General features: G+C 35.6%; 1 protein-coding gene across 2 annotated transcripts in view; it reads left to right on the top strand.

Moving 5' to 3' along the window:
• Window positions 1–518: 518 nt before the first annotated feature.
• rusc2 (RUN and SH3 domain containing 2) overlaps window positions 519–13656 on the top strand; it is a 31728-nt gene continuing 18590 nt past the window's right edge. For both annotated transcript variants that reach the window (XM_023343568.1, XM_023343567.1), the window contains exon 1: window positions 519–697. The gene's annotated coding sequence lies outside the window, so the exon portion shown is untranslated. The remainder of the gene's footprint in view (window positions 698–13656) is intronic.

Genomic DNA, 13656 nt, shown 5'->3' with positions numbered 1-13656 from the left:
TTAAAACTGGTCAATGTGACCCGCAACATAACATAATGCATTTTTCCTTTATGTTTGGCTATAGTAAATCTTTGTAATGTATATATATATATATATATATATTTTTTTTTTTTTTTTTGCTCAGGTCCCTCTTGAAAATGAGATCTAGATCTCAACGGGGTTTACCTGATTAAATAAAGGAATATATATATATATATATATATATATATATATATATATATATATATATATATATATATATATATATATATATATATATATGCTAACTTGGTGCTCTTGGGGGCTCCCTCGTGGTGTAGGGGCCCTAAACAGCTTTGGGCCGGCCCTGGACAGAATTAAAACCCATTGTTGTCTTTGTGTAAAATCCCTTATGTTTGTATTTTATTATTGAGTATAGATGGTTAACTTATCCCTGGATGAGGTGACATGCTTGTTGACAGTCATTTGTCCCAGCCCAGGTTAGATAATCCGGTCTGGGGCCAAGATGGTGACCTCAGGCTGACGTGAGGCTCCGGTCCCTCCCATCCTGCGATGCTCCTCCGCGGCTTTGCCTGCCTGCCTGCAGTCTGGCTCTCAGAGAGAAAACAACATTCCCACAAGGAGAAAACTAGCAACCCAGCTCGGTCATACACCGCTACACCCGTTGTTTGTTTGTTTTTTATCGAAAACGGAACGACCGAAGACTACGTCGGACAAGGTAAAGCGGATAAATGCTGATTTTTGTTGTTTGAACTGGGGGTGGGTGAGGAGAGAAGGCTCCACTAACCACCATCGAGTCGGAGGCTGAAAAAATGCTATGATGCAGTCTGAACCGAAAAACACAGCTTCGGTTTCCAAACTTCATAATATTTTATTAAGGAAGAAACAATTTCCGTTTACAATGAAGTAAATGACGCTTTAATGGAAAGGTGACCCTAAAATTAGCTTGTGGCGTTACGTGTTTTCAGTATGAAGGCTCGTTCTAACGGTTTGACACAACATCACCATCTTCATCGATGTTTAACTGTGTATGTTCGGATTAAATATGGCCGCCATCTGCTCTGAATTACATTGTAATTAGTAAGGTTTATATTTATACAGTGTATGTTTGTTGGTGGCGCAGAGTTTGCCCCTTCAGCGGCCTTGTCCTCTCTGTTATCTCCATATTGATCCCACATTACTGGAATCATCCTCAGCAACACGCGTCACGTTCGAAAGAACGTACCAGTACGACTTCCGCTCTGGCCGTTCAAAATAAAAGCATTTCAAATCCTATCATTGTTTTTTTCTTTTGGGAGGGATTCTATGCTTTATTTTTGTTCTAAAGATTAATATGAATGATTATCTTTGCGGGTTTTTAAAAAAGTGATTATATTAAGTAAAATAGTACATTTTAGGCAAAGCAGCACACACCAAAGTATTTTTAAGGTATTTTCTAACCTCCTTGCAGTAAGATAACTGAATGACTGAGTACATATAGTTTTTTTACTATAAAAAAAAGCGTAAAAAAACATGCTGTTTCATATAGGTATTTAATGAGGTGTGCTTTTTTGAAAAAATCTGAAAACCTCACATAGTAACTGCATTTAATATTTTAAAATTTATCTTTTGATGCTTTCATGGAACCAAAAATAATAAAGTAAACAATCTCTACAATACTATTAGTTTTTGGGATTCAATATTTGGATTTCATTGATATTATTCAATAACATAAATCTCCATTCCTACACACCAATGTGGGTTTTACTGGTCTAATTTAAGAAGTGTACCCAATAAGTAATACTTTAAGAGACCAAGGCCTTGTTTAAAAAATATTTTTAAGCTTTTATTTTGAAGGCTGAAGGCCTGTTCTTCCTGTTTTGTCCCATCTGGTTTCTTGTTGTCTTTTACAGAGAGTATGGTGGGGATGCAGATTACTCTGATCTAAATAACAGCGTTATGTTTGTGACAGGGATGCAGGATTAGCATTTAAGCTCTGATACCTGATTCCCATCAGATGGATCATTTGTGTAAACGGCTGAAATGATATTATTTTTCCTTTAGGGAGTGACTGTGACTGCTCAGATTTAATTTCCTGCTCTTTTTTTAATCTAGGCTTTGTTTTTTCTTGAAGTATTTTCATAACAAATTGTAGGAGTGTTGTGTCTGTAAAGCGTCTTATCCCGTTGCCTGTGTTACTCTGTGCTGTTAAAGACAATTAAATAATCTCGGGAAGAATGCAGAGAAATAAAAGAAGGTGATCCTGTTATATAAACTGTTTTTGTTCTGGGCTGGTCTGCATTTTGTAGCCCTTCTCACCATTTGACATTGTTGCCTGTCTTTCATTGTTAGATGATTTTTGTTTGTCTCTCAAGTGTAAACTGAATAAGCTAGAATTTCACTCTTTTGTATTATTTTCCTTTCACGTTTTCGACTTTTTCACAGTGGCAAAAGATGCATTTAAAGCCATTTAAAAATTTTAGGACAGAGTACATTATGCTTTTTATTCTTCTGGATTGAAAATAGTAATACAAAACTAAAACATATGACCTCCACAGTGAACAACATCAATGTGCTTCATTTAGAGGCTCAAACTAGACAAATAACATTCCCCAAAGTCACCCAGATAGGAGAGGATTGCAATAATTGATGCCTGAAGACTGAAATCCATGGATGACAACCTCTGCATCTTCAGATGATTTTGATTGCAAAATTGGATTTCATAAAGTATTTTAAATTTGGTTAAAGAAAACCAAATTTAGAAGCAAAATCTTCACATTTGACAATGCAGAGGTTCTCATCCATAGATTTCAGACGTCATTGATTATTCCTAAGGTGTCCTTCCTAGGTTATATTTGGGAATGTTATTTGCGGCTTATTTGAGGTTTTAAAATATAAATATTGCATTTAGCATGAAAAATGAAACTTCAGAACTCGTAAAATTTATTAGCCAACAATTATTTCACTCTAAACAGTTATTTGAGATATAAATATTGTACAAACTGATGTTGCTATGACAATATATTTGCAACATTGGTGTTGATGAATCTCATGCTCTGTGAAGGTTTTAAAGCTAAACTACTTTATTTATTAATGTTCTGTTTGTTTTTATACTGTATTGTTTTATTGAGATTTTTTTAAATTTCTAGTACTTTTTCAGCCTTTTCAGTTTTTTCAAGTTATTTTACTATAATTACTCACAAAAGACTAAATAAACTATTAGGTTTACATATCCCAGGCCACTCATTATTTCTCTTTCTAGTTGAGTTCCTGATTTTCCTGATTTATATGTAAATATAGGGCTGGACAATAAAACAATAAAATATATATATATATAGCGATAGATATGGCAATCAATATTAATAGATATTTTAGAATATTGAATGTTCAATATGATTATTGATGAAATGCTTATATCGTGATACGTTTTTCAGTCATGTCGTCCAGCCCTGTTTAAATATAAACCCAAGTTCCTCCAGAACTAAAACGGGAATAAAGCTCCGGCTCAAACTGATGTCTTTTGACGGTGACTCAGCTGTTGTGCATCAGCTGCGTATATGTCAGTCACCAAGCACGCTGAGTTTGTGTCTGGGTTTTAATTAGCCGTCCTTCCCGTCTCCAACACTGGCTTGTTTGTTTAACCAACGACCATGTGGAGCAAAGCCTGCTGATATAGCAGAAATATTACACCACATGCAATTATACTTTGCATAATTTTGCCAATTTGTGTCAAATAAAGCTGAGTAAATTTACTGGCATCCTTGAGGCTGGAAATACACTCAAACTAGCCATCCTAATGCAAAAAATGTTTTAACTTAAAAATTAAAACAAGGGGCATTCATAATTGTGGACAAAATAAGCAATAAATGAATTAATCGCACGATGAATTAAAACAAGGCAGTAATTTCTATTTCCATGATTTATTGTTTTTCTCTTTTCTCTCTTTCTACCAAAAACTGGAGGACAAAAGTTTTCAGTCTGGTGTTTTGGTCTCAACCAGCCCTTTTTTTTGAAGGACAGTTTTGTTTACTGAGACATCACAATTCACTTTATTTGTTGTTTTCTTTATTTATTCTGGATATTTAAAATGTCTTCCAGTTCCAGTGTTAAATGTTTTTTATCATTTAAAGTTTATTGATATCTGATAATGTGTTTGCATTATTATTTGTTATCATTACAGGTCCAATAATAAGTCCTTAGTAGTGTGACATTTCTCACATTTCCAATCGGGCGCAAAATTACTCCAGGTATGTTATTTGTAGTTCAAAGCATTTTGGCTCTTATTGTGAAGGGCTGCTTACTTAGCATTAGCTGTTAGCAGCTGCTGGTGGAGGGGACATGATCTTCCTGCTTTATCAGATTGTAGATCAATTTTACTAGCTAAAAATATTGTCAATGAAAGAAGATAAGTGTTGGGTTGATTTTGCTGTCTGAGACTGAAAGCCGTTTTAAAAGGGCATTATTATGTGTTTTACAGGCACATAGTGCCATTTTATACCATTATTAAGTAACTATGTTATCTTTAGTTGTTATAAAAATGCTGTATATATCAATTATGACTTAAAAGAAATTTAACTTTCTGATTTAACATCTTGAAATTGGGCCTCTGTCGCTTTTAAAACTCCTACTCTTTCTGAAACTCTGCCTTCAGGAAGTCATCACAGCATGACTCCTCAATTGACCCTTTAACAAAGTTTTTATCAGCGTTGCAATGAGATGTTTGCTAATTGCTCCTGGCTAGTCTGAAGGAGCTGGGTAGGGGGAATGGTTGCCATGGAGATTAAAATACTTCTCAAACATGCATGAAAGAATCAGGTATGTTTTTGATGAGGGAATAATATGATGTAAAGCTAGAAAAACTTTGATTTTACATGATACGGCCCCTTTAAGAAAAGCTACACTGGAAATGTTACAACCTGAAATGAGAATTCCTCAAAGAACAGATTCTTTTAGTTTCTTCAAAATCTAATCAAACTGTTCTTATAATCATTAAATGTGTTCATTTTCTGGTCCCTTTAGATTGATTTTTCCTGTAAAGATTTCAATATGTCTGCTTTGACCATCAGTGGCCGTCTAAACTGGGTTTTTCCCAACAAAGAAGTTCCTGTTCTAAATTAGGGCTGGTGGTGCAGCCAGTTCTCCACTGGTTCTATAAAAGAAACCCACCAAAGAACCACAACCCAGAGAGCCATGTTGGAGCCAAGTCATTACGTCACTACAAATGCCTCAAATGCAAATGTTAGATACAGTTATTTAGATAAATAAGAGCAAATAGGACTTAATACACAATGTCTAATTTATAAATGCTGTTTTAGAAAGCGAGCAGGGATTGTTAATACAGCATTATTTTTCTCGTTGGTATATATTAACCGTCCTGCAAACAGAAGGAACACACTGAATTCAATAACTCTTCCTTGCGATATTAAAAGAGCTGTCAGTGTTTATAAACAGAGCTGTAGACAATGTTTATAGATTCAGCTGATAATAGAAACTGTGATGCGTCGAGTCTCATTTAATAGTCTGATTCAATGCTTTTGTTTTGGTTTTGATTATCAGCTTCATTTAAAAATGCCATTTTCATAAATTAGCTTGTGTTGTGGGAAACTAGCTCATTTAAGCATCTGAAATATGCTTAAATGAGTATTGATTTATTTTTAGTTTTTTCATTTATATGTATTTATTATTTTTTAAACATTTTGCTAAGTTGCATGTAATTAATTTATTGACTCAAGCATTAGACAGTAAAAATATCCTTAAATTAGTATTGATTTATTTTTCAGTTTATTAGTACTTTTTTTTTCTTTTAATTTATTAAATTCAATCTTTTTTTTTTAACTTAGTGGGCAAAAATAATTTTAAAAACACATTAATTCTATAAAATATTGTTGAACTATTATAACTTGGAGCTGCAGAGCTTCCCAGCTCAGCTTCAGGAACCATTCATCCTGATTTTCTGTTTCTTGGTTTGCGTTTTTTGGTCGAATCTTCCTGCGTCAGTGTCCGCTGAGCTAATCGCTGTGGCGTTACAGGATTAGTGCCTCGGCAGCGTTCAGCCAGAGACCTTTTCCTGAACCATTTCTGCGTCAGTGTGTCGGCCAACGTGCCTCCTCTCCGCTCCGTTCAGCTGTTCTTCAGCGGCTCTCTGGTTATGTAACCGAGGGCCTCCAGAGGTTTGCATGTCTGTCTTTGGAAACGTCTCGGTGAGGGCGGCGATGTTAATCTGCAGTGTCAGGATCTCCGCTTTTCAGCGCCACTGTGTGCAGATATGATTCATGCCCTGTTGCGTTTTTTATTTTTTTTCTCCTGAGGATTGATTTTCTCTTATCAGCAGCAGAAGTCGATAAATAAAGTCTGACTGAGTCTGGCTCCAGAGTTGGTAGTAGCTAGTTACAGTTACTCAATTAGATTTACTTGAGTAACTTTTCTGAAAGAAAATGTACTCTTAGGAGTATTTTTATTACACTTTTATTTGAGTATTTTTATTAAGAAGTAATAAAATTTTCATTCAGTGGATTATCTACCCACTGAATGACCTAAAATTCAGACAAACACCTGCAGTTTTTTTTAAAGTTTCGTACATATTTTACATATTGGCTCGTTTATGTAATTTTTAAATATTAAATGATTGATAATTTGATCAGTTACTCAGTATTTGAGTAGACATTTTACCACATACTAGTTTCATAAGAGAAAACGCGGAGATAAATAACCAAGAACAAAACAATTAGTTCCACGACTTTTATGTTTGAAAAGAAGCAGGAAGAAGTGAACACTTATTTAATCCTACCCCTTACCTCAGTTTAATGAAATATATTGCTTACAGACTCAATAATTAACAAAAAATTTAATAAAAACCATGTTTTGGTATTCATGTGCCTGTTTAATATACTGTGCTAACAACTAACAAAAATTGCATTATGTAAACAAAATGATTACAAACTAACACTAAAAACAAGACAAGAAAATTTACGGACCCATGATGATAACAATAATAATAATAATAATAATTGTAAATAACAACCGGACATACAGCAGCTCTTTGCCAATGTACACCCTATAAATTCTTCATAATTTGTGTTAAATAACAACAAATAACATTTTAAAACTTAGTGATAAAGTTCCTGAAGTAAATGGATTTTCAAAAATATTCAGATTTTTTAAATGGGTCTTTCCAGTGGTTCAGTTTCTGATTATTCATTGAGCTTCTTTAGAAATATCGACTGTAGACGCTGACATTAGCGTTAGCGTCTGTGCTGCTGCTACATGTTTAGCATCGAGATGCTAAATTAGGCTTGAATAGCTTCGCTGATAGGCTAACTCCTTTTAGCACAACTTGAACACAACAATTGTAATTTCCGTCGTCCCATCAGATCGTTTTTAGGAGCAGAAATTAACAAAAAAAGCGTCTTTGTCGTCAATCTCTGTTTGCGTCAGATTTACAGGCAAACCAGAAATATGAATATAGGAACCTTTGAATGGGAAAAAAAGTGATTAATTGTGTTTAAAAAATGTAATCTGTAAGGATTTGGTTTTCTCTGTGTTGATTTGAGTTTTTCTGTGTGTTTATTTTGGGTTTCTGTCTCCTGTCTACCCTCGATTGTCCCCAGGTGTGTCTTGTTCTGTGATTACCCTCTGTGTATTTATGTCACCTGTGTCTCTGTGTCTTTGTCGGGTCCTTGTGGTACCAGTCTAGTCAAGCTGTCTATGCTACCAGTTGCTACCAGCTCTGAGCGTTAAATGTCGGTTTATCTGTGCTGCCTGGATTTTGGATTTCGTAATTGCATTTCACCATTAAATCATCTTTAATTCACTTCAACCTGGCTCCTACAACCGCACCTCATGACAGAAATCTATATAGCTCAAAATGAATGCGTTAAATCCCGTCTCTACTGCAAATATATTGATATTTCTAGTAATGCTTGTTTTAAAGATACTGTGCTTCCTAGCATCTATAAATCTAGTTCCTTCTTTACAAAGAACTCACACAAATGAACAGGTTTTTCCCACCAGCTTTGAAGCTTAATTGTTTTCCTGCATCTCTGATTGCACTGCTGCTATGTTTTAAGCTGCCCTGACAACTGTTTGGTGGCGCTGTGTGTGTGTGTGTGTGTGTTTTTATGTGAATACACCCCGGCCTGCTCTGTATTTCAGGCTCGTTTGTCAGACTGAAAGAGCGCTACGAGCTGCAGGGACTTCATTAATAACCCGTTCACATTCTCTTTGTGTTGCTCAGTTGAAGAGAACAGAACGGTCCAACAGGAAGTTCACCTCAGTGTGCAAACTGTACAAGTTTGAGAAACGGTGCTTTAAAACTTTAAAAACATTTTACATTTTTATTCACCAATCAGTGGTTATATAGAACAAACATGACAGACTAACAAAAAGAGGCATTGGCAAAAAAACGGCAAGAAAAATAAAATAACCAACAAAACATTTAAATTGATATATTCAGGACAAAGACAAATAAAAACAATAAAATTGTTTAACATGTGGGTTATGACATACTTTTTTAAAAACTTTTGGCAATTTCCTTATTTACTTTATTTTCCTTTTCTCAAAAGCCCATTTTACTGTTTTCACTTGTTTTTCCAAATATATATTATATAACATACTGCAAATAAAAGATTTGTTTTCTTGTGGCAACAGTTCACATTCCCACTGAACAATAATAGTTAACCTACCATACTTATATTTTTAACAATCTTTATTTTTAATGACGACTAACTCTTCATTTTTGGTTCATTTCCTTTAGACACAAAAGAGTTTTTTGGAGAAAAAAATTAGAAATATTATGAACCAATTGTTTTATTTTGAATGACATTATTTACTTCAGTCTTAATGTTTCAACATTTTAATAATCAATTTAATGAAACTTTAACCCTTACAAAAATGGAAAAAATAATGCAAAAAAAGCCCCAAAAAGTAATTTTGAATTCTAAAAGGTTTTTTGCCTTTAAAACGATAGAAAAAGTTCCTTGTTTGTTTTTTTATAGAAAATTTCTGAGCTTATTCTCAAAGTTTCTGAGTTTTTGGCAGAAAATGCTGCTTTTTTTCCCTAAATTGACCCTGATGCACAATATCAGATGTTGCACGTTTGCTGTATTAAAAGAAAGACGTGTAGTTTTCAGTTTCTTTTGGGCTCAATTGAATAAATTTATTTTCAGTAATAAGAACAGAATTTGGGTAACTTTCTTTCAAAACGGTCGCTATATTTACCCAAGTTTAAGAAAGAATAAAAGCTGATTTCGTTGCAGCAAAGCTGGCATTTCCATAAAAGTCTCTGGATAAACTTGGTTTTACCTTTTGTCAAAACTTGGTTAAAAAAAGACAAATTATTTTTGTTGTATTTTACATTTTCCTGTACAAGAAAATTATTTTTACCCTGATTACAAATTAAAAGTCTCCATCTGCATTTCAAGGCCAAATTTCATTTCTGAATTCCAGCTGGGGGCCGCACAAAATCAATCCAAGGGCTACAAAAGGCCCCCAGGCCGCACTTTGGATCCCCTGATCTAAAGCGAACTCTTGCTGGATATGAGTTAATATCCCCGCCTGCTGGTGGCGCCAGCACTTGGTGGCATTAGTTATGCAAGCTTTTGTAAGCTTCTCAAGTTCAGGCAGACAAACAGCAGAGGGGGGAAGCTGCCGTTAATCCTGGAGGGGAAAGCTGGGATCGAGGTCATGTTTTCATCTTCAGCTGCCTGAGAGCACACAAACATCCCCGGGGTTGACCCGGATCTCTCAGGGTCGGGTTGTTTTCCTTAAGCACCAAACCAATCAGTTGAAGATTTAAACCTGCAGCAACTTTTATTTTAAGAAAAAAACTGCTACCATGTCATGACCGTTTGGTATGAGAGAGATAATCTGTGAAAAAATTGATCTCAGTCTGAGCAAAAGCAACCAATCAGAGCCAGGAGGACGGTGTTAGCGCTGTCAATCATCCTCATGTACATGCTGTACAATCTACTAATGGTGGGGAAACAATTTACCATTACAGGAAAACCATTTATTTGCCATCATTGGTGGCTATGCTAACTGGCCTGAGCATTCACCACAAGTTATGCTAGCTGTAGCGCAGTAGAGAGCAATTCTAAGGGTGATTGACAGCGCTAAGACCTGCCTCCTGGCTCTGATTGGTCATTTCTTTTAGTTAACACTGGGAGAAGGTAGAGAAACTCACAGATTATCTCTCATACCATACTGCTACACTATATTTTATATAATTATTTTTAGTATTAAAATTGTTTTAAGTAAAAAGTATACTTTAATTTAAAAATAATCTTTTTTATAGTTTGTTTAAATAGATTTTGTCTTTTGTAAAAAAAATTATTTTGAAATGAAAAAATATTTTCTAAAACTATTTTCAGTAAAAAAATATTTTTTATGAAAACAAACATTTTTTTAAGTAAAAAAATATTTTTCTATGACATTTTTTAAAATAAAAGTGACATATTCCAGTTCTGAGGGTACAAAAAGCAAAATATTTTATGATACAACCTACAATGTTGATTTTTAAAAGATGACTCTTTGATTTTTATTTTGTTTGGTTTAAAAATCACAGAATTGTCATCATATCATCGTAAACTCCGGGGGTTTATCTACTTGGCATCCATCTATGGTCAACCTAACTTCTCCATTTTGTCCCAGTTGTACTAAGTTGTGACGAAGCCTTCAGGAATGTTAAATTACAGCGTTTCGTCTGATCAGCTCCTCCCTCCAGAGGTCTTCAGCAGTGTTTTGGTGAACGGGAGCAGCGAACAAAAGCTGCATTCATCTCCAGCAGAGGGAGGATGTGCCGGCAGACAGATACAGACAGTTCCTCTGTGGCAGGAGGAGGAGAGGCAGCATGGCGTTCACACAGAGCAGGATGGAGGACTGACTGGAGGAATGACTGATTTAAAGCCACATTCACATCAGAAAACACCCGGTTCTGGCCAACAGGGACATTCTGATCATTTCAGATTATTCTAATGGGGAAGACTTTGGGTCATCCATCCGTCCGTTCATCCACCGCTCCTTAACTTTGAGTTTTGAATGTCTGGAATATCAACAGGAAACGGTCTGTGGGAATCCTGAAGTTATTTTCTGTCGCTGCTTTTACACAAGAGGTCTGCTCTTATTTTTATTTCACAGATTTAACTGGACTATATTCTGTAGACGATAAGAACTCCATGAATCATGTCCATCACCCGCCGGTCTGGACGTGTAAATTGGCTTTTCCTGGTGAGGAAGTGCTGCCTGCTCTCCCATCGCTGCTCATATATTCCTGGAAGTGCAGCCCTGATGATATAAGTGGGAGGATGTCCTTGTTTCAGCTTTGCTTCCTCATCCTGCACGGCTCCATAAATAGGCCAGCTTCCCACCCTGTGCTCATAGAAACTGGATTCCTTATTCACTAAAACTTTTTACTTAAATTAATTCTTATTTAACAGTTTTTCCATTAGACTAAGCAAATCCTTTTATTCCCCACCCCATACTGTTGAGTGGTTGAAAGAGCTGGTTGCTTCTCTAAGCTGAGCTTCTCTAAATCTACTTTGTTGGTCTTTTGTATTTGAGTGGTTTCTTGCTAAATCTTTCCCTTTGTCCAAACAGTCTCTTGTATTTCTTCTTTTTTTCTGAAGACATTCTTGTTGGCATTTTGAGGGTTATGAACAGTAGTTACGCTAATATATTATTTTTATTGAGAAGAATATTTTTCTGGCCATCATTACACTCTGCAAAAACATAAAATCTTACTGAGTACTTTTGGTCTACTTTCTACTGCAAATATCTTAACATAAAATAACATGAAATTAACTTACAAGTAACTTTTCAGCCAGATATAGGCGCTTGTTTTAAGTAAATATTTCCTTAGTACTGATAAAAATTACAAGTTCCATTGGCCGATAATGTCACCTATAACGATACATTTTCCCATGTTGTAAGTGAAATAATCTGCTACAACTTTTTCATCAATGTTAAGGAATTATTGACTTAAAACCAGCTCATATAAATTACTGTAAAGTTACTTGTAAGTTACTTTTGTATTATTTCAAATGTACAAAAATATTTACACTAGAAATTAGACAAAAAATAGTTGGTAAGATTTTGTGTTTTTGCCGTGCCAGCAAGGTGTTCTTATCTAGTTTTTAGCTACAAGTTTTAGCAATTAGCATGCTAACGGAGGACTTTAAGGCCTGCAGGCCACATCCTGCAGCTCACAGTACATTAGTTTTAGGTCTGTAAGACAGTTTATTATAAGTTACGTATTTTAAGATTGTTTGTTTCCTGTACAGTGAACCTCCTGGTATTTGCAGGGTATAAACACTGCGCGTGCTAGAAGCTAAAATCCACTTGACACCTTCTTTAAAAATCCGTATAATTTTCTATTTTAATTCTTCAAAGAACAAATTCACCACTCTGTCAGAAACAACCAATCAGAACCAGGAGGAAGGTCTTTGCACTGTCAATCAACATTGTGTACAAGATGCTCACACCCTCCCCCTTGCTTTATGCTACACTACAGCTGGTTCACCACAACAGTGCCTGTCATGAATGCTAGGGATAGCTTAGCCAGTAATAGCTTAGCTTCCTGTAACGGTAAGTTGTTTTTCCACCACTGTCACATTTAGCAGTGAGTACCCATGGTTGATTGGCAGCATTAAGACCCTCTTCTTGTCTCCGATTGGTTGTTTTTGACCGGTGCATTTCTTCAGGCAGCACTGGAGGAAGGTGGAGTAGCTCTATCTTTTCAAGATGTTTCATATTTGTCACAATATATGGACAGTGTTATCAAATATGTAAGAAAAACATTTTCTGTAAAAGTTACATGCTGTGGCTTTAATCCGTTTTTGAGTCAAAACATCAATGACTTACCTATTTAAATCACAAACCCTGTAATCCTCTCGTAACCACTCTTCATTATATGTCCAAACACACATTATGCAACCATACTTTCTGCCCCAGCAGCTAATCTCTTAAGCCCCTTTCGGGTTTCCTCTGTCAAGCATTGTCTTGCTCATTAAGCTAATACTGGTACATCCTGCTAAGAGAAAAATCAGTGGGCCAAGACGCATTAAAACTGGTTGAAATGAGCTAAATAAATGGGTGAGTTATTCACGGTTTTGGATGGATGTTTTGTGGAGGATTCGCTTCTTTATTCAAAGCCAAGTCTTTGCTAATAAGGTCATCCAACTTCCAGTTGAACCATTCCAGTTGTTATACTGGTGTTAGCATGCTAACATTAAAACCTGCAGGTGTAGGTAGGGGAAAAAAGTCAAAGTAACAAGGCAGCAGTTATAAAGCTTAATATTAATAATGTAAAAGGGGGGAAAATAAATCAATTATTGTTGATTGGATGAGACTGAACATTTTTTTATATAGCTATTGCAATCTGTTATGTTCATCTATATAAAATATAGCATGTAATTATCCACAGGTGACTTGTCTCTTCAGGGTTTTGTATTGATGTTGTAGGAGAGAACTGATTGCAGGGTATTATGAAAGTGGTCTTATTTTACCCGGCAACAGAGACGATGATGATGATGTTGGTAAGGGAGATGGTGTCTGTGTTTCAGCGTGTCTGTGCTGTTGAGGCGGTGATATGTGAATGAGATCATAGTCCTGTTAGAGAGTCAGCTGCTTGGTGTTTATCACGTGATGCTGACTCACTCTGTCCACATTTAAACACTTCATGCTTGTAGGTTTGTGTAGCTCAGG

This window comes from Xiphophorus maculatus, chromosome 12 (genome assembly GCF_002775205.1).
Source record: "Xiphophorus maculatus strain JP 163 A chromosome 12, X_maculatus-5.0-male, whole genome shotgun sequence".
Taxonomy (NCBI): domain Eukaryota; kingdom Metazoa; phylum Chordata; class Actinopteri; order Cyprinodontiformes; family Poeciliidae; genus Xiphophorus; species Xiphophorus maculatus.
The sequence above is the reverse complement of the archived record's forward strand: the minus strand, read 5'-3'. Positions and strand labels throughout refer to the sequence as shown.